The sequence below is a fragment of the Sus scrofa genome, chromosome 4 (genome assembly GCF_000003025.6).
Source record: "Sus scrofa isolate TJ Tabasco breed Duroc chromosome 4, Sscrofa11.1, whole genome shotgun sequence".
Lineage (NCBI taxonomy): Eukaryota > Metazoa > Chordata > Mammalia > Artiodactyla > Suidae > Sus > Sus scrofa.
The window spans coordinates 77,706,396-77,728,437 of record NC_010446.5 but is presented as its reverse complement, the minus strand read 5'-3'; the positions used below and the strand labels follow the sequence as shown (position 1 = coordinate 77,728,437).

Sequence of the window (22,042 nt, the reverse complement as noted above, 5' to 3'; positions counted from 1 at the left end):
GAGATTTAACTCTTCGTTTACAAAGTGAGGGAAACAGTGGGACCCATCTGTGATCCTACTGTGCTGTGATGACTAAAGGAAACCATCCTGCCCAGCACCCAGAGCAGACCAGGCTCCCCTGCATCACTATCGCCCTGCCTGTCTGGGTGTTTCACGGCGAATAGGCCTCATCGATCTTAAGGGACCAGCAAATGGTCTTGATTTAAATGGTGTTCTAGTCGACAGAGAGAAAAGGGGGCGACACTGATCAGCAATCCTTTACCTTGCTTTGTGCTGAGTGATAATCCTGTGCAGAAACTTCAAAATAGACTTCAAATAGGGCCTCAGAATAGATAAAAACCCACTTAATATGTGCTCTCCCCTTCATTTGGTCTGTTTCCATTTAGATAGTAAGAAAAAATTATCCAACAGACATGTGAATTTGTTAGTTTGAATATGTAATTCCATGTTAGTTTCCAGTTTCTGTTGCAACAAAGAACTATAAAATTAGTGGCTTAAAACAATACAAGCTTATTCGCTTACTGTTCCAGAGGTCAGAACTGCAAATTCAGTGTCGCTGGACTAAAGCCAATGTGTTGGCCAGGCAGCTCCCTTCTCGGGCCTTTGTCTGGCTTCTAGGGGCTGCCTGTGGCATCGGCGTGTGGCCCCTTCCTCCATCCCTGCTTCCATCAGCACATGTCCTTCGTGAGCCTGACCCTTGGCCCCTCTCCTATGAGGACTTCAGTGATTACCTCAAACCCACCCGGCTGGTCCAGGATAATCTCCCATCGCAAAAGCCATCATTTAATCGCACCTGCACTGTCCCTTTTGCCACGTGCACCAAATTCCCAGCCCTGGAGACCGGGGTGCAGGCATGTTGGGAAGGCATCCTTCAGTCCACCGCAAAGTCCAAAACAGAACTTTTTTAGAGCATGTATGTTCTCACTGGGACTGTGGATAGAAGGCGCTAAAAGTAAACTGGGTGCTTCTCCTTGACTGTGAAGTGTTACAGTACAAAAGAGACAGGTGCCAAGGACAGCCCCGTCAAGGCTCTCCCCTCCCCGCCTGTCCTCACCTGCCTTGGCACCTCCCAACCTCCCTGCCACCACCGCCCCCCAACATGGGCCACAGTCTGTGCCCATCCTCCTCATCCTTTATACAGCCCTGTGTGTGCTCTCCTTTTCCGTGCCAGCCTGCGTCCTCATCCTTTAAATCCCTGCTCGTAACTTTTATGACGTTCCTCACATTCTGCCTCCAGTTTGAGTGGTTTGTTAGAGGAGCAAGTGTAGTTTTGCTTTTTCTGTAAATGCTCAGGGTGCTCACCCTGGACACCTGCGCTCAGCCTGTACTCACACCACATTTGTTTAATTATTTCCTAGTGCATCACCTCAACAGGTGAAGCAGATGACCAGACACAAAGCATGTAACTTCCTCTCTGGCCATGAATGAGTAGCAGGGATCAGATTTGCTCTTCTACCTTAAACGGCTAGAAAATTGCACAAACACTTGCTATCACAACATCAGAGGACCCCCGGGGACTCAGGATTGAATGCCAAAGGAGGCGCAAACAGGAGGCACTTTCCCAGCTACAGCATGACATGATGGCTTTGCTTAGCAGAGAAGATCTGGGTCCCGGAGCACAAGGCAGGGGGAATTCACAAGGCAGCACCGCAGAAAAGAGAGCTCCTTGCATCTGCAGACCTAATAAACTGCACTCAACTCCTCACTGAGTCCTGGCCTGTGCGTGCCTGAGAGGAAAACTCATAATATTGCCTTAGAAATGGGACTGAACGAGCGCTAGACAAATGGCTGTTCTAGACTCTGCCTACCAAAGCATAAAAGCAAGACTTGAAAGCATCCAACTTGTTACAAGTAATGGCATTCCGGAAGAAATTCCAACACAATACAACAAAATCTGGCAGCCAACCTCATTCATAGTAATCAATAATGGCCAACATCCAATCACAATTTACAAGGCAAACCCACAGCTAATGCATACACAACAGTGAAAAGCTGAAAGCTTTTCCTCAAAGATCAGGAATAAGACAAGGATGCCCACTCTCACCATTCCTATCCAACATGGTACTGGAAGTCCTAGCCAGAGCAATTAGGCAAGAAAAAGAAATAGAAGGCATCCAAATAAGAAAGAAAGAAGTAAAATTGTCTCTTTTTTGCTGATGACATGGTTTTGTATATAGAAAATCCTAAAGATTACACACACACACTCACACACACACCACAAACCTGTTAGAACTAATAAATTAAATAAAACTGCAGGATACAAATTCAACATATAAAAACCAGTCCCATTTCTAAAAACAAGGAAGGAACTGTCCAGAAGAGAAATTAAGAAAACAATCCAATTTATAAAAGTATCAAAAGGAATAAAATACTTAGTAATAAATTCAACCAAGGAAATGAAAGATTTATATACTAAAAATGATAAAGCACTGGTGAAAGAAATTGAAGAAAACATGCATAAATAGAAAGATATTCATGCTTATAGACTGGAAGAATTAATATTATTAAGATGGCCATACTTCCCAAAATGAAGTACAAATTCAATGCAATCCCTATCAAATTCAAATTGGCATTTTCCACAGAAATAGAAAAGAATCCTAAAGTTGGTATGGAACCCCATAAGATGCTAAATACCTAAAGCAATCTCAAGCGGGAAGAACAAATTTACAGGTATCAAACTTCCTGATTTAAAAATATATTCCAAGGCTATGGTAATCAAAACAGTATGGTATTTAGATTAAAAAGGACATATAAAACAGTGGAACAGAATAGTGAGCCCACAGTAAGTTAAGGATTTGACTTTGTCACTGTTGTGGCTCAGGTTGCTATTGTGTTGCAGTTTTAATCCCTGGCCTGGGAAATTTCACATGCTGTGGATACAGGCAAAAAAAAAAAAAAAAAAAAAAAAAAAAAGAATAGACATCTCATGTATATATTACATATTTTATTAGTTGACATATATAACCAACTAATCTTTGACAAAGGTGTCAGGAACACACAATGAAGAAAGGATAGTCTCTAATAAAGGACATTGGGAAAATTGGCTATTCACATGCAAAAGAAAGAAACTGGACCCTTATCTTACACCATACATGAAAATCATCTCAAAATCAATGATTTAAACTTAAGACCTGAAACTGCAAAACCCCTAGAAAAAAAATCACAGGGTGAATCTCCTTGAAATTTGTCTTGTCAGTGATTGGGGGGGGGGGAATTTAACACCAAAAGTACAGGCAGCAAAAGCAAAAATAAACAATTGGGACTACACAGAATTAAAAACTTTCTGCACAGCAAAGAAAATCACCCACAGAGTGAAGAGACAATCAACAAAATGGGAGGAAATATTTACAAATCATTTACGTGATAAGAGGTGAATATCCAAGATGTGTAAGGAACTCGATAGCAAAAATAAATAAAAAACCTGATTTTAAAGCAGGCAAAGGATCTAAATAGATATTCTGGAGACCTGGTGTACAGCCTGGTGAAAACAAAGGGAGAGAAGAAGGTGACGAGGTGAGAGGTGACCTGGTGACTACGTTACATAGCTTGATGGTGGTGATCACTCCACGATGTGGACGTATGTCCCAACGTCACGTTGTGCACGATAAACATACACAATCACACTTCTTCAATAAGGCTAGGAGAAAATTTACCAGGCAGGAAAGGAACAGGGAAAGATTGTCACTTACTAAGGGAGGCCTTAATTAAGAAGAATGGATTCAGAAATGCCAGAGATGACGGGATCAGCAGAGAGACCACTGAAATAACAACTACAAGCTCTCATATCCAAGAATCTAGAGGGGAAACATAAACATAATGTAGTGAGAAAAGTAAGACACAGACAAGACCCACATGGACCCTCTGAAGAAGAAAAGAGCACATCTGAAATGAAACTAGCCGGGTGGATACAGTGATGACTCCTCAGTGTATCGTTCTGACCATTGAGTATAAGTCAGTGGACCCCCTGTGTTCATGAACACAAGCTCTCCGGTGACTCCACAGATCAAAAAAAGCACACTGTCAATGATACTTTCAGGCTGGACTGTCCCAGCTGCCACTGCGCCAGGACCCCTAGTACCCCCCAGTTTCACAGACACTGATGCTACGGCATATTGAGACGCACTTGACTATGCATGTCAGGATCCCGAGTTTAATTAAAGTTACGATGTGAACAAATAGAGTCCATTAGACAAGAAAAATTTGGTCTTGGCAAGTGATATTTGCATCAATTTGCTTAATTAGATCAGTACTTTTAAAACAATTTGTAAAGCATAGGATTAAAGGCCTGAATTTCAAAGGATTTAGCAGAAGCCACAATCATGGTTTCAAACAAAGCATCTGCAAGAAATTGTAGGCTGAAAAACAGCAATTAGCAGCCCACGGAAAAAAATTAATGGAGACCATTTCTACCAATTGAATAACCATGTCTAACATGGTTTGGTTTGAATCACTGATAACTTAACCTTCACCAAATTTTCCAAAGTGGAAGCAAACGGCCCTTCTTGTTTATTTCAGAACTAGGTCTCAAATAAAAATGAATCCCAGGTGCAAAAAATATTGTGTCACTTTGGCTTCGAGGGGAAAGCCAACAAGAGCCAGGGTTGGCAGAGCCCAGCCCTAGCCCTGCTTCTCGTCCTCATGCTTAAACAAAGTAGACACAGCCCTTGAGCTACTGAATCCATCCCCAGCCACTGACTCAGTAAATCTCGTGATTCAAGTTATTAGTTGAAAGTCCATTGAAAATGTATTTTATTTATCACTTTATTAATAGCTTAATCAGTCATCTTGACCATTCATCTTCCTAAAAGAGAAAAGAAGTAGTTGAGGGGAAAATAAATCTGTGCAGAAGGTAATTTTTTTTTAATTTTTCTTGAAAATAAAGATTATGCTCTGGTTTATGCCAAAACTTGTTTCAGGATCTTTCAGAGGAAGGGGGTGGGGGTGTCAGGGGGTCGGCAACCGTCCCCTAATCCTGGTTACTCTTGTTCACTGGACCCTGAGAAGCTCTCAGATCCTGACTCTCTCTCTTTTTCTTGAAAATTGTCATATATTTTGTTTAACTCAATACATCCAGAATATTAACATTTCGACGTGTGATCAATATAAAAGTATTTTACTGTTTTTGTACTGTTTTCTTCCTTTTGGGGGATGTTTAAACTTTATGGACTTACAAGGTGGTGTTAGTTACAGGTGTCCAGCAAAGAGAAGCTGATGTCCCTTCTGATTCAGAGAAAGAGGGCAGGTGTGAGTTGGTGTCACAGGACCCCACTTAAAAAAGATGTGCGTGGAGTTCCCGTCGTGGCGCAGTGGTTAACGAATCCGACTAGGAACCATGAGCTTGCGGGTTCGATCCCTGCCCTTGCTCAGTGGGTTAACGATCCGGTGTTGCCGTGAGCTGTGGTGTAGGTTGCAGACGCGGCTCGGATCCCGCGTTGCTGTGGCTCTGGCGTAGGCCAGTGGCTACAGCTCCGATTCGACCCCTAGCCTGGGAACCTCCATATGCCACGGGAGCGGCCCAAGAAATAGCAAAAAAAAATTTTTTTAATAAAAAAATAAAAAATAAAAAGATGTGCGTGTTCCCATTACTTCCGTCCTGTCTCCCCTTGTCGCCACCTCCCGCATAACGGATCCAAGAGTAGAAATTACAGGCTCTGACCCTGAGGTTCTCTTCCTCCATGTGTGATGCATAAAACCAAGGAACTATTCATAGAATGAGGAAGCTTAAATCAAAACTGAAACCAAGCCCTGCCTCCCCAAAAATGACAGGACTCAAACCCTGTAGACGACCCCACTTCCCTGAGCTGTCCACCTCCTTCTGGGGAGCTTCCTAAGCCCACCTCATCTCTTTGGGATAAAAGCCCTGTGTGGGTTCCTGCTGGTGCCCAGTGCATGGGGGCCAGAGTCCTCTCACCCCATCAGCTCCCTGAGAACAGCCCGGCCTTGGGCTGCTCTGCGGCCGTGGGGCTCATAAAGACTCACCGGATACACACATACTGTGAGTCATTGCGAAGACAATTTCCCAGGCAATGAATACAAGGTACAAACTCTGCGGTTAACTGCACAGAAATATCAGACAGTGAAAGGCATTTCAGATCACGTTTTAAAGCATGTCTGCCTTTACTTCCTGACTATCTCTACTTGAATATTGTAGGCATCTTTAACTTTATCATCCCATTCCCGGAGTTCCCGTCGTGGTGCAGCGGTTAACGAATCCAACTAGGAACCATGAGGTTGTGGGTTCGATCCCTGGCCTTGCTCAGTGGGTTGGGGACCCGGCGTTGCCGTGAGCTGTGGTGGAGGTTGCAGAGTCGGCTCAGATCTGGTGTTGCTGTGGCTCTGGCATAGGCCAGTGGCTACAGCTCCGATTCGACCCCTAGCCTGGGAACCTCCATATGTCACAGGAGGCGGCCCTAGAAAAGGCAAAAAGACCAAAAAAAAAAATCATCCCATTCCCACCCTTGATGCACACCCTCCCCCCACTGCCCAGCTCTGGGGTCAAAGGGGAGGAGGGCAGCTGGGAGGCCAGTGAGCTACCCAGGGCACAGTGGCAGGTGTCAGACCACGTGGTGCCAGTGGGGCTCGGAGAAGCGATGGATCCTGGGGCCTTTGAGGGCCACACTGACTCAAAGGCTGTGAGGATGAGCCAGATACAGGGACGAGAGAGAAGAGGGTGTGAAGACTGACATCCAGACGCTGACCTGGAGACACCAGGAGGGTGAAAGGACCACTTGCTGGTGCGGGAAGACCAAACGAGGACCAAGTTTTGGAGGGAAGGGTAGACGTCAGAAGCTCAGTTCTGGACGTGTTACTCTAAGAGGGTCTCGTCGCTGTCACCCAAATAGAAATGTCTCATGGGATGTTGGAGAAATGAACCTAGAGTCTAGGGGAAGGATCCAGGTTGTAAACATAAATTTAGGAGCCAAGGATAGACAGGTGGTGTTTTAACGTGAGATAAGATCCCCAAAAGATTTATGGTCAATGAAAGAGAGAGCGACCACAAAACTGTTTATCTGATGGAAAGATGAAGGACTGAGGATTGACCACCCCAACTGCTCAGCAGGGGGTCATTTATGAGTTTCCGTGTAGCCGCCGGGAAACAAAACCAGCGTGAGCATCAGGGCTAGTTCAGGTCCGCCTGGAGCACCAGTCCAAGGATGGCAGGGTCTGTGCCTGGACACGCTCATGTCCTACCTAAGGGTGTGCTGTCGGGGGGAGGGGGGGGTTGGAGCAGTGGGACTTCGACGGCATTTTGGAACAAAGTCCTGATGACAGCATAGAAGGAAAGTTGGAATCTGGCCTCTGGATGGCAAATGCTCACAGGCCAACCCTTGGAAGTTCTTACCTGACGTAAATCCATTCAGATGAAATCGGAGGGAGGCACTTCACGAGTCCCTTCCTCCCCGACAAGTTCCTTCTTTGTCAGCCTCCCTGCCAAACACCAGGAAGCCACCAGAACAACAAAGGGGCTGATAAACCCCTGAGTCCAGAGGTGCTTCTTTTATCAGCTCTGAGGCCCCTCCGGCCCTCACATCCCCACTGGCTGGGTGTCAACTCTACTCCTAGTGAGCGGCATCCGTCAGGATGAAGAGCACTTCCAAATAAACGCCCAGTTTTACTCCCAGAATCGATTTACATCGAGCTATTCAGGGATAGATGTGTATGGATAGAGGGCGGAATCCACCTATAGAAACTTGTCTTCCTTCCTTTTCCTCTAGAGAGAAAGTGCTTGAGTGTCAGAAGGTGTCCAAGCTCAAACAGGATGACTTCATGTCCACGTAGATCAAAACTTAACTTGTCCCCCGAAAAATATATTCCCCCAAACATCTGATAATTTAGACCGACTTCAGGAAATGTTGCCTCTGTTTCATAAAAAGCAAGCAAAGGATAAATTTTGGCCTTGAAATCAAAATAAAAACCTGAATATTTAACCCCAGACCGCTGGCCCTCTGCACCAAGCAAGATAGTACCGTTTCACTGAGACTCATGGTGGTCTTAAGAATTGCTGATCATTCAAAAGTATTAAAGCACTTACTCATTATTTATTTTAGGGCTATAAAAATGTGACAACACGCTATGCGTAGAAGTGTTATGTTTCACGATTGAAATAATTTGTCGTCACTGAAACTTTAACAAAACCTAATAACGTCCTTACTCAGCTCACAGAAGAGCCTTCAGCTTACATCTGTCTGCTCACAAAGCAATTTAAGAGATATTATTTCCCATCGTTCTCAAAATAACATTGTCAAGAAGACAGTTGAGCCATTCTTATATTTTCAGTGACAACGGGAAGAAGGGGCAGCAATTTTCCACTGAATAGATTTCCCCAAAGATGTTAATTCTCTGAAAGATAGCAAGACAAATTGTACTTCATGAATCTCAAGAACCACAGCTGGGCCAGGCGCCAGGGCAAAGCCCCAAGGAGACGAAGGAGAACTGCTGAGCTATATCCCGGGCACTTCCTCCCTCCACAAAACCCTGGGCTTCCACTGAAGCCTGGTCTAGCATCCGGATCCATGTCTCCTCATCAATGCAGCAGCCCCTCCCCTTACTGATGTGGGCCCGACGGACGTAAGAAAATGTGGAGAAAAAAGAGAATAGGGCCAGATCCACTCGTTCTGTTGATTAAAGAAGACAGTCGATGGGCCCGAGAGCAGACTCTTGAAAGTGCCGCTGGACTCATGCTGCGGAGAAAAGAGTCAACTTGGCGATTGTGAAAGACAGCCACCCCATCACCGTGTAAGTACCTTCATCCAGAGAGGAGGCAGGAGGTACCAGAAGATGCCCAAGACCCAGCAGAACCACGCTGTGGCCACATAGCCCAAACCCCATGTTTCCAGGAAAGTATAGTCCCAAAGCACCTGATAATTTGAATCAGCTTCAGAAAATAATGCCCATCTTTCTTACAGAGAATTCCTTTCTTTTTTTTTGTCTCCTTTGGCAGCTTCTCATGTATCCCAAATAAAGTTGCCATACTCAGCAAATAATAATACAGGACATCAGTTAACTTAGAATTCAGCTCATCAATACATAATTATCAGTACCTCTCAAATACCTCTTGGAACATACTTAAACTAAAAAAAAAAAAAAAAATATGTTTTGCTTATCTCAAATTCATGTTGAACCAGACATCCTGCATTTAACCTGGTACACTTGGTCCCCCAGGAACTGAACCAGAAGCTCACATCGGGTTTAATCCCCTGAATGTACTGTCACAAAGGCCCCAGTCTGCATTCCTAGCTACCTGAAAAGCCACCTAAGAAGGACTCAAAGGAATTAGAATATGTACTCCAATCTAAGGCACCAGAGGAGCTTTTTATTTGTCCCGTCATCTCTTACAGACCTTCAAGCTACTTGCTCCTGTTGTCCCAGATGAAAACATCACTGCTCCTCAAACACATCCTCCTGATGTTATTAGGCTTCAAGGCTTTAGAGGCAGGTCAGGGCCTGGTAGCTGTCCTTTCTGCTGGGCACCAAGAAGCCCCAAGTTGAGAGGTGTTATGTTTCACCTCAGGAGACAACCTCCACTCCCTCAGGGATTAGGAGCAGGGTCAAATTCCTGTCATCTCCAGGTACAGGCCCCAGAGTGGGCAGCACACCCGCTGTCACCTCTTGCACACCTGCTGGGGAGGCCTGGTTCCCACAGCCTGAGCCTAGTGCCTCCAGTGGTCACTAGGGAAATTGCAGAAATCCAGGCCCTTTTCAGCCTTTGGTTGTCCCCACCTAATGTGAAAGATCATTACATTTGCATATTACAGTTCTTCTACTCTTCCTAATTTTGATTAAATAAACCATTATTTTATGTTCTTATTTATTTTAAATAGTTGTATTCTTAACTCTGCTGTTTACCTTTAAAGCAGAGCTTTAAAGACTGACCCTGGCTCACCGTTCTTGTGGCCCTTATTGGTTCACATATATTTAAAATCAGTTTTCTGGAGTTCCCCTCATGACTCAGCGGTAAGGAACCTGACTAGTATCCATGAGGACACAGGTTTGATCCCTGGCCTCGTTCAGTGGGTTAAGGATCTGGTGTGGCCCGTGAGCTCTGGTGTATGTTGCAGATGGGACTTGGATCCTGCATTGCTGTGGCTGCGGTGTAGGACGGCAGCTGTAGCTGTGATTCGACCCCTAGCCTGGGAACCTCCATATGCCGAGGGTGCGGCCGTAAAAAGAGAAACAACCCTCTAGAATCCGTTTTCCAAGTGTCTTCAAATATCTGCTAGGATTTCACTTGAAACTGAATTGAATTTATAAACTAATTTGGAAAAATTAACATTTTTATCATGATTAATTATCCTCCTCATGGGTATACTATAAACCTTTTTTAGTTCTTCCCAAAATGTTTTTAAGTAGTTTTAAATTTTCCCCCAAGATATGAATCATTCTTTGCCTGGCCATTTTCTATAAATTCTGTAGTCTTATTGTTATTTTAGCGGCAAACATATCCATTACTTTTCTAGATAATTGAGAGTGGTATATATGATCATGACTGATTTCTGCGTGTTCACTTATGTCCAGAAAGCTGGCTGATTTTCTCAATTTTTCTAAGTAGATCCAGTGAATAGCAAATAATGACAATTTTCTCACTTCCTTCCAATCTTTTTATAGCTTATTTCTTTTCTTGGCCCAAACTTCTGGGAACTTGTTAAACAGTAACAGTAATAGAGAGAAGGAGGCTGGGAAAGAAAAAAAGGAAGAGGAAGCAGAGAAGGAGAAGGAGAAAGAAGAGTTCAGGCTCTTTGCCAGACACTCATCTCAGCACTTTACTGAAATTAACAAGTTTGTCCCTCTGAACCTTGCATGGCGGGTTCTACGGTTACTCCCATTTTAAGGGAGAAGAAAATGAGAGGCAGAGAAACCAGGAACTTGCCCCAGCTCTGTGGGTAGTAGGTCCCCTTTCTGGGCATAGGAGACATTATTTTGCTTCAACATTGAGGAGCCCTGGACTTTTTTTTTTTTTCCTTTCATTTTTTAAAGTTGTTTTGAAGTATCGTGGATTTACGATGCCTTGGAGTTTTTTTTACTGAGGGTGGTCTTGCGTATTTGAATGTTGATTAAAAACTAATCTTATCTTCAGGAATATCTTCAGAATTCTTTTCTGCTTTCCATCATTCCATTTGTGTCCAATTTTTTTTAAATTAGTTCTTGTCATGCCATTTGGTTTACCTGTCCTCCGTGACCACAACTGCATATGGTCAAAAAGTATGGCATTCTCCTGATGTATATGCATGACTCTCATGTCTAACATTTGCAAGTTCCAATTCTCTTCAGAACTCTGCCAGCTCATTTCACATTTTCTCCCAGTTTTGTCATCTCATCTTGTTAAATAAGGACACGCAGTCTAGTTTTTCCATGTTCTGGAGAAATAGCAAGTATTTACCCTTGAGCAGTTTTCTTTCACATGGGTTCTCAAAATGTTTTTTTGTTTTATAAATTTCTTTTTTTTTTTCTTTTGGTAGCCAGGTTATTAGGTTTTTGTCCAGTTTTTTGGTCATAGTTTATGGGTCCATTACTCTGAGCCAAGCAATTCGTTTTGAGAGGAAAGGAAGGATGTGATGGCAGCGTCCCCCCAACCCCCACTTGCAGGGAAAGGGATGGGGGCCGGGACCTGCCCGCACTGTGACACCCAACGGAGCCTGCGGTACACCTGCCCGCACTGTGACACCCAACGGAGCCTGCTCGCTGTGAGGATGGGTCTGGGGTCTGCCGGCCCCGCACCCTCCACTCCGGGCAGTGCACCGAGGCCAGGATCCCCGCAGACACCAGCGGCCGCAGACCACGCCGGCCACCAAAGGTCAGGGGTCCGCCCGTCCGATCTGGGCCACCTTCGAGCTGGAAACGTGACCTAATGTGAACTTTCAGAAATCTGCTTTCACTGTGTCTCCTTTCATTCCGCCCACACGTTGGCAGAACTTTTCATTACTTCTGACTTACGGTTATGAAAAATGAGATTTTCCTCTGTGTTTACAACCTTTTTCTTGCTTTTATGAATGTGAAGGCCATGAATATCTTTGCTATTTCCAACCAGAAAGTCTCTAAATATCTACGGGTCCATCTGCTTTTCTCCTTGTCTCTGGCTGTGACTGGAGTTTGGCCACCATGGCAGCAAGTGGATAGCCCACGCCTGCTCTCCAGCTCCACCACCCCACTGTCCACCCTCAGCCAGGGTGCTCTTCCCTAAAACGATAGATGGATCCCATTACAGCCTTTGAGGGTCTTGCTCCTACATAAGGCCTCCTGCCGCCGCCGAGGACTATGCTGCCACCCCTGCGCCCGCACCACCTTCCCCTCTTCCCAGCACGCTGGACCACCCCCATTTCTCCGGCCCTGCCCACCCCCTCCCCTGCCTTCCCTTCAGATGAGCCCCCACCCCTTGACTGACTCGCACCCACAAACGTCAGATTTCACCACCATGCCGCTTCCTCCAAGAAGTCTTCCCAGTCTGTTCCTAGTAGACAGGGGCTGAATGTAACTGCCCTCTGACGGCCTTGGTACCCTTCTACCCCAGAGTCTACAGGAGGGACTGGCAGGTTGTGAGTCATTAGCAAATATTTATTAGGATGGAATGAGCAGGCCACAGACCAAGCCCTGAACACAGACATAGATAAAGATGATTTTTCCCAAGGGACTCAAGTTCTAGTGATGCAAAACATAGATGCTATAACATCAGATATGGAAAACGGTGGGAAAGATCAAGACACATTTTCTTTTCATAGCAGTTGCATTTGACATACATTAACATAATAAGGGAGAACATCGAAACATACTTAGGTCATTGCCCAGAAGCCCTCCTGGGCTTCTTCCCAGAGGAGTGTCTGCCATGCCTGGGACAAAGAGCATAACACAATGACTCAGTTCCTTGTCCCTGAACACCCTTTTAATGAATGTATTGTTTTCAAACTATGGTTAATGATAGGCTTTTTGGTGGCTAAGAATCCAGAAACTCACCTTCCATCACGGAGGCTTATTTGGGGGGATTTTGTTTGTTTGTTTGCTTGCTTGCTTGCTTTTTAGGGCTGCACCCACGGCATATGGAGGTTCCCAGGGTAGGGGTCGATTTGGAGATGCAGCTGCTGGCCTACACCACAGCCACAGCAACATGAGATCTGAACTGAATCTGTGACCTACACCACAGCTCACCGCAATGCTGGTTTCTTAACCCACTGAGTGAGGCCAGGGATCGAACCCAAAACCTCATGGTTCCTAGTTGGATTTGTTTCTGCTGCGCCACAATGGGAACTCCAACGGGGCGGGGGGGATGATTTTAAAATCTAAATGCAATGACATTTAAACCTAAATGCAACAACAATTAAACCTAAATGCAACGACAATTAAAAGGTCCCAGGAAGATGCCCTGGTGCAGCGCCAAACAAAGCACCCATGAAAATTGCCTGCTGCCACTACTGTTCCAGGTCTGGACACTGAGCACTGGGCTCTGCTTCTCGCTGGCCTGCTGGGCCCTTCTCAACCCTGTAAGTGCAGGTTCACTATTTGACTCAGAACATGGACTAACCTCAGAAAAAAAAGACTTAACTTCAACAGCATCTGTTCAAGATGTGCCTGTCACAGTTTCTTTCAACTTCCCATAAAACAACTATTTTTTTTAAAAAAAGAATACAAAAATTTAGGCTATTTCCAGAACCCAGTGCCAGAAACTTAGAAGACCTACTTTTCCACTTTAAAATTTAGGTTGCTGAAAGCAAACTGAAAGCAAACACACACACACACACACACACACACACACACACACACACGAGTACTCACACACAACCCAACTCAAAGGCTGCTGAACAGAGAACTAACAGAAGGCACATCACAACTGCTTTTCTCCCCCAGATCATACCCCTGTAGGCTCCCTTAATGTGTGATAAAGAAAAAGTACTCCAACATCCATCAACTGAGAAATGGATAAAGAATATGTGGTACATATGCACAATGGAATATTACTCAGCAACAAAAAAGGATGAAATTGTACCATTTGCAACACCATCAGGTTAACAGACTTCAAGATGAAAATATTAATAGAGACAAAGAGGGACATTTCATAATGATGGGAGAGTCCATTCATCAGGAAGATATCACAATCTGAAATGCATGTGTGCCTAGTACAAAGTGTCAAAGTGCATGAATCAAAAATAGACAAAAGTGAAAGGAGAAATAGACGATTCTATAACTATACTCAAAACTTTTAACCCCCTTCTCTTGAAAATTCATAAAAACAGTTAGACAAAATGTAAGTACATGTGGATGATCTGAAAATTATCAAACCTATGCCCACAATTGACATTTAGAGCACAATTACAGGGTGTACATCTTTTCACAGGCACACAGTACACGAAAAAATAGGCCATATGCAAGGCAATAAAACAAGTCTAACAGATATAAAAGGTTGAAAGTCCCCAAGGAAATGTTGTATGACCACAATGGAATATAATTGGAAATCAGTAAGATCATTAGGAAATACTGATATATTTAAAAATTAAACAGCACATTTCCAAATGATCCACTGATCAAGGAAGAAATCACAGGGGAAATTAGAATGCATTTCTTATTAAATCAGAATAAAATATACAACAGAAAAATTGGTGAGATGCAGCTAAAGGGTTTTGAAAGTAATTTTTAAATGCCCATATGAAAAGAAAAAAGTTTACCATCAATGACTAAGTTTCTACTGTATTAATTTAAAAAGTAAAAGTAAGCCCAGGGTAAGTAGGAAGAAGGAATCAATGAAGAACAGAAATCAACAGATTTTTTCTAAAGACAGAAAAAATAGAGAAAATGGACAAAGTCAAAAAAGATGGTTCTTTCGAAAGACCAACCAAGTTGATATTGTAGATTGAACAAGAAAAAAAAAAGAGAGGAAGAACAGAAATTATCAAATCAGCAATGAAAAAGAGACTATTGATACAGATCCTACAAACATTAAAAGATAATGTACAACTTTATGCCACTAAATATGAAAACAGATGAAATAGAAAATTTCTTTGAAAAATATATTCTACAAAAATTGACACAAAAATGAAACAGAAAATCTGATCATTTCACTGGTAAATTCCAATACAATCTGATATAAACTCTTTAAAAAAGCAGTGAAGAGGAGATATCTTGCAATACATCATATATGATCGGTGTGTAACCCTTGCCTTCAGATCTGACAGAGATACTACAAAAGAAAAAAGAAATTGCAGACTAATATCGTTCATGAAAACTGATGCAAAAATACTATAGAAAATTAGCAAACTGAACCCAGCATTAGTCACCCAGTAGAGTTAATCCCAGGAATGCAAGATCGATTGAACACATGAGAATCAATGTAATCCATTACATAAATAGAATAAAATTGAAAACCATATGGTCATTTTAACAGACATAGAAAAAGCACTGGACCAAAAAAAAAATCCATTTTTTATTTTTAAAAAATATCCAGCAAATCAGGATAAAAGGAACTTCCTCAGTCTAACAAAGGGCATCTGAAAGGAGCCGACAGCCAAAATCGTATTTAGCGGTGAGACACTTAGCACTTCCTTCCTAAATGAGGAACAAAGCAAGAATGCCCCCTCTTTCAGAGGCGCTAACCATTGCAGAGGCAAGAAAAAGAAATAAAAGGCATAAAGATCAAAAAGAAAAGAAAATGGTCTTTATTTGCACAGAACACAATGTTTACACAGAAAACCCAGGAATCTCTGCCCTGGCTCAGCAGAAATAAATGTGACTAGGAACCATGAGGTTGTGGGTTCGATCCCTGGCCTCAATCAGTGGGTTAGGAATCCTGCATTGCCATGAGTTGTGGTGTAGGTTGCAGATGAAACTCGGATCTGATGTTGCTGTGGCTGTGGTATAGGCCAGCAGCTATAGTTCTGATCGGACCCCCAGCCTGGGAACCTCCATATGCTGTGGTTGCAGCCCTAAAAAGAAAAAAAAAAAAAAAAAAAAGAAAAAAGAAAAAAAAAAACAAAACCAGCAGTCACTGAACTAATTAAGTGATATGAACAAGGCTGCAGAAGACAAGGTCAACATGTAAAAATCAAATGCATTTTGGAGTTCCCTTGTGGCGCAACAGAAACGAATCCAACTAGTATCCATGAGGATGTGTGTTTGACACCTGGCCTCCCTCAGTGGGTAGGGGATCCCGTGTTGCCATGAGCTGTGGTGTAGGTCACTGACATGGCTCAGATCCCACATTGCTGTGATTGTGGTATAGGCCAGCAGCTGCAGCTCTGATTCAGCTCCTAGCCTGGGAACTTCCATATGCCACAGGTGCGGCCCTAAAAAAAAAAAAAAAAAGTACATTTTATATACTAAGAGAAAACAGTGAAAAGTTTTAAAATTTAAATACAATTATAATGCCACCAAAAATATGAAATAATTAGGGATAAATTGAAGAAAAAATTGACAAGACCTCTAAATTGAAAACTTCAGAATATTTTTAAGAAAAATTAAAGAAATGAAGAGATATGTCATGTTCGAGGATTGTAGAACTCAATATGGCTATAATGTTAGTTCGCCTCCAAATTGATCTATTGAGTCAAAAGACTCATGTTATAATCCCAGAGGCCTGTGTGTGTGTGTGTGTGTGTGTGTGTGTAAATTTTGATAAACTGATTATAAAGTTCTTATAGAAATGACGGAGGGCCTAAAATGTCTAAAGCAATCTTGTAAAAGAATAACCAAGTTGGAGGACTTAACAACTGTCTAACTCCAAGAATTACCATAACATTCCAATAATCAGGACAGCATAGCATTTAAAGAAGGATCCACAATTAGACCAATGGAAAAGAATAGAGAGCCTGGCAATGGATGCACACACACAAACACACCAAATTAAACAATAAGCGATTTTTTTAAATGTTGCCAGAGTAATCCATTGAAGAAAGAATACAGCCTTTTGAATGAGTGGAATTAGAATTGAATATATTTATAGAAAAAAAAGAAATTCAATCCATACCTCACACCATATATAAGAATTAATTCTAAATAGACCACAGTTCCAAATGCAAAACCTAAGACCATAAAGACTTTAGAGGAAAACACAGAACAGCTCCATATTTGAGGGTAGGCAAAGGGTCCTCCGTTTATAGAAAGTAATAATCATGAAAGGAAAAATTAATAAATTAGACTTCATCAATATGAAAACTTTATGTTCATGAAAAGACACCATTAAAAAAGTGAATGATAGTCTCGCACTGGAAGAAAAAATCAAAAGCCAAAAAAACAAAAACACAAAATCTAGCATCCAGGAGCCATAAAGACTCTCTCCTACCCAAGAATGAGACAACTCAGTGTTTTAAATGGACAAGTTTGAACAGATACTTCAGAAAAGATGTAAAAGTGACTGATCCTATGTGAAAAAGCACCCACATCACTCATCATCAGGGAAACACAAATTAAAACCAGAACGCCTAAAATTAAAAAGATCAGTCACACAAATGCTGGTGAAGGTAAGGAACAAGTGGAACTTAAACATTATTGGAGGGAGTATTAAATGCTTTGCAACACAGACTGTCAGTTACTGATAAAACTAAACTTATACCTGCTCTCTGACCCAACAATCACAGGCTCAGGTATTCACCCAAAAGAAATGCAAGCCAGCATGTTAAAAGCACTTCTGCTCATAATAGCCCAAATCCGGAAACAGCCTAGATGACCAGGAACAGCAGTATATTCACATGACGGAGCAATATTCAGCATTTTGTTTACAGCCACACCCATGGCATATGGAAGTTCCCAGGCTAGGAGCTGAATCGGAACTGCATCTGCTGGCCTACACCACAGGCACAGCAACACGGGATCCGAGCTATGTCTGCAACCTACACCACAGCTCACAGCAACACCGGATCCTTAACCCACTGAGCAAGGCCAGGGATCGAACCTGCATCCTCACAGACACTATATTGGGTTCTTAACCTGCGGAGGCACAATGGGAACGCCAATATTCAGCATTTTTAAAAAGAAGATACATGCAATTTGGATAAGCCCAGGACATAGTGCTGAGTGGAAAAAGCTGGAACAAAAGAATGCAATTTGCATAATTCCATTTATATGAATTTCTAGAACAGGCAAACAGTCTGTGGCAGGAAACATCACAGCAGTGTTTGCCTCTGGATGTTGGGGTGGGGACTCACTGGGAAGGTGTTTGAGGAAGTTTCTAGGGTAAAGACGGTGCTTTTGGGAGCTCACAGATATATACAAGTTTAAAAGTCAATGCACACTTAAGATTTGTATAATTTATTATTATGTAAATTTCACATTCAACAAAAATCATTATTGTATAATAATACATAATGTATGTTGTAATATATGTTAGACATCCTACATTATCTAATATATATTTGATATATAATGATATTACATAAAATATAATATTTGTTTATAAGTATTGAAGTTTAATGGCCTCAAGTATTTAGAGAGAAGCATACTGATGTCTGTCATTTACTGTGATGGACAGAGGGACAGACACAATAAAACAAGCATAATACAGAGTGAATGTTGAACCTCGGTTGTGGGTAAGTAGACTTTTGCTATAAAGTTCACTCGACTTTGTGACATGCTTGCCATTTTCCAAAATGAAAACATGAGGTGTTTTTATGAAGCACACGCCCATGTGTGGAGACCCGTGTCTATACACACGGATACACGCATGTACGTGTGGCCAACAGTTTGAAGGGCTCAGTGGCAGAAGTGAGATGACATGAGTGTGGCCACATCGTAGGTCACAAAAGCCTCAGAGCCTCGTATTGCGCCAGAATAGTTTTCTAAAGAAATTTCTGGCCCGGCTCACATGACCTCCTGCAGAGAGGTCACTTCACAGCAGCAGATGAGCTGTGGGCATTTCGATGCCACCTCAGAACGGAAGTGGGGCTTTTTCCCTGCTGCTGCCAGAGGGGAAAAACATCCATTCACTGAAAAATGCATATATCCTTGGATCAAACCAGACTCTCATACCCTAAAGTCATTTCTGTCAAAACAGCAGACAAAAGACCCTGAGGTCTCTCCCTAGAGCTGGCCTTGTGCTGGAACTTGTGCAGGAGGGTGTTACAAGGACCGTGTAGGAGAGTCCTTAGTGTAGACATTCTAAGGATGTCAGGGATACCACAGTCTAGTGTCATTCTGTGTCCCACTCTGAGAACCCCACATGGCCATCTCTCTCCTTTCATTTTCAGGAAAAGCATGACTTAGTCTTGAGTGCCCGGTTTATTCTGTATGGACAGTGGGACTATTCTATTTGCCAACAGGAAGCTCAGAGCCAAGTTTGTCATACACCCAAGAAGTGACCCCATCATTAGTACTCAGATAAGCACCCCGGAACCATAGATGTCTTTCCTGCCTCGGTATCTTTCCCCACGTTTTCATATCTGAGTATGTGTCTCATTGTCATGATCATAGCTCTTTTTTTAACAAGATAGTTGTTTTCTTAACTCAGATTTGCTCCTGCAATAGTTTTTGTCTTTCGCACATTAGATCATGATCTAATTTATCACTGGTATCTCTCTGTTTAATTAGTTTTCTATCTTTTATATTATATTTTATGTTTTATAGCCATAAAAATAATTTCAGGCGCCACTTTTGTTTCTTTTTAGGGCCATACCTGTGGCATATGGAAGTTCCCAGACTAGGGGTCTAATCGGAGCTGTAGCTGCCGGCCTACACCACAGCCACAGCAACACGGGATCCGAGCCTCATCTGCAACCCGCACCACAGCTCACGGCAATGCCAGACCCCCGACCCACTGAGCAAGGCCGGGGATCGAACCCACATCCTCACGGAGACAGCACTGGGTCCTTAACCCACTGAGCTACAACAGGAACTCCTCAAGCACCTCTTGGAAGCACTAAAAATAATTAGGTAGAGGCTCATTTTGAAAAAGTAAGGAAATACTTCAGCAGAAGACATTCTAGAACCCCCGCCAATCAGGAAAGACGTGAGCTGCTCCTAGCACGCCACTCTCTGGTGACTCCCTGAAATCCCACAGCTCTAAACTGATTTCATCACCTGCCCTGAGCGACCTGTTAACCTAACATCTCCAGAAAGAAGAACCAGACCAGAGAACAAGAGGAGAAGAAAAGAGTGGGGTGGAGGCTTCCTGGTAACGGGGGCAAGTGATGACACACATCGCAGCATCGTTACCAACTAGCTTGTGAGTTGTTGTTTTAAGGAAAAGGTGGTCCCCTCCCAATTTTTCTTCTGCAGAAGACAGAAGATGTTTCTGTCACAAACTCTGCATGGATTATGGGACAGACATTTCACCATCGGCGTCAAAGAAATAATAAACAGAACTCATAACATAAGAGAATTGTAGGATATCAAAAAAATTGACATTTCTATTGTCTACAAATAGAAAGACATTTAGTTTCATCCCTTTGTCAATAACACTTTGAATGTCTGCTGTTCCGGCCACACGGCAGCGTCTCAGGATAGCTAGGATGGAAAAACACTTTGAAAGAAGACAGAGACAACACTTGTTCTGGGAGTTTCTTCAGTTTAGGTGAACGTGGCCCACACACAGATCCGTGAAGTGCCCAAGGACACATGAGGAGAGACACAGCCATGAGGTCGTGATGGGCTCTAAGCTTCTAGCATAAGTTCCAGGCGCAGTCGGGCACCAGGGACCAGCCTGGCGAGACCTCTGGACGTGTCCTGGGATTTCGGAAGCCTTGTGGCCGATGTGCTGGTGAGTGACACAGCACGGTCCCATGAGAGGGGAATGACTCACCGGGATTTGGAAAAAAATCTCTATTTCATAAGTTAATAAGCAGCTGAACTTTGAATACGCCCCCCCGTTACATGTCCCCAGCCTGGGGGGATTCATTCAGCACTTCAGCACGAACGCATGTGGACACATCTAGAGATTCCTTTCAAGCTTCACTTACCGAGTATAAACAATACGAGGCAGTGACTGTTAAGTCCCTTTTAAGTCAGCACAACCTAGTCAACAGTAACACAGAACAAAACAAAAAGCATCCCAACCCAAACATCATTAATCTGACAGTAAAGAGAAAGACCCTTTTTACACAGGCAGTGAAATTTTAAAATGTCCCAATAAACCTGGGTCAGAAAGAAAACGCAAGGCAGGAAAAGGAGAATTCTTAGCAAGGAAACCACAGCAGCGCTTGCATCTAAATTGTGAATAAAAAAGCCGGAATATCATTTCTTTAAAAATGTTGAAAAATCTTACTTTCGAGGGCAGTTGGAAATTCAGCTCCAAACCAGCTGCAGAGACACCGAGCTGCCAGCCTTGAAGGACTCACCTCTGAAACCTTGACACACACGCAGAACATGAAAAAGGGGAAAAAAAACTTTCCACAAACTTTGAAACCACGTGACTCCAACTTCAGTCCTGCTGCCACTTCTCCTTTTCCCTGGTTTGTTCATATTCAAAACTTTCGTGCTAATGTACACAGATTTATTTATCACAGGCAGGTGGTTTGCATCGCATTCTTCTCCATGGAAGACAATCAGAAATTGTCATATGGTTCGATGAAAAGCTGAACGTCTTTTCTGTGACTCTTAATTACGGTACAGAATCTAATCTACTGTCATTTTATAGAACAGGGGACTATTTTAATTGCTCTTTATATTTCTTTGCCATTAGTGTCCCCTAATTCATCAAAGGGTATTATTGGTCAATAGTACAAACAGTAAATGAAATCCCCAGAGGGGAGGGTCAGTGAGAACCCCTGGCACCCCTCTCCCCAGCTTCAGAGTAAAGTCTGGTGTGTGTGTGGTGGGGGGGCAGGCAGCAGAGCCCATTAGGAAAAAAAACATATGGAATATGGAAAGGCTTATTTATAAAGCACTATTCGGTGAAGCACCTGACAGAGCATTAGTTTTTGCATTACCATTAGTTATTTACTATTAAAGAAGCAATTTCATACATATATTACAGGCTTTTAATACCTGGGACCCATATGAGCTAGGGAGGATGTTTCATTTAGAAATTAGTATTCAGAAAAGCCAAAAACAAAGCAACAACAAACATATGAAGTGCATGCCCAATTATTATCATCACTGGGCTCAATATTTTTCAAACTAGCTTTAACCACGTCCT

General features: G+C 42.8%; 1 protein-coding gene across 1 annotated transcript in view; it reads right to left on the bottom strand.

Moving 5' to 3' along the window:
- Positions 1–21,295, bottom strand: part of ST18 (ST18, C2H2C-type zinc finger) — a 294,874-nt gene extending 273,579 nt beyond the window's left edge. Inside the window, exon 1 of the mRNA XM_021089396.1 lies at positions 21,170–21,295. The gene's annotated coding sequence lies outside the window, so the exon portion shown is untranslated. The remainder of the gene's footprint in view (positions 1–21,169) is intronic.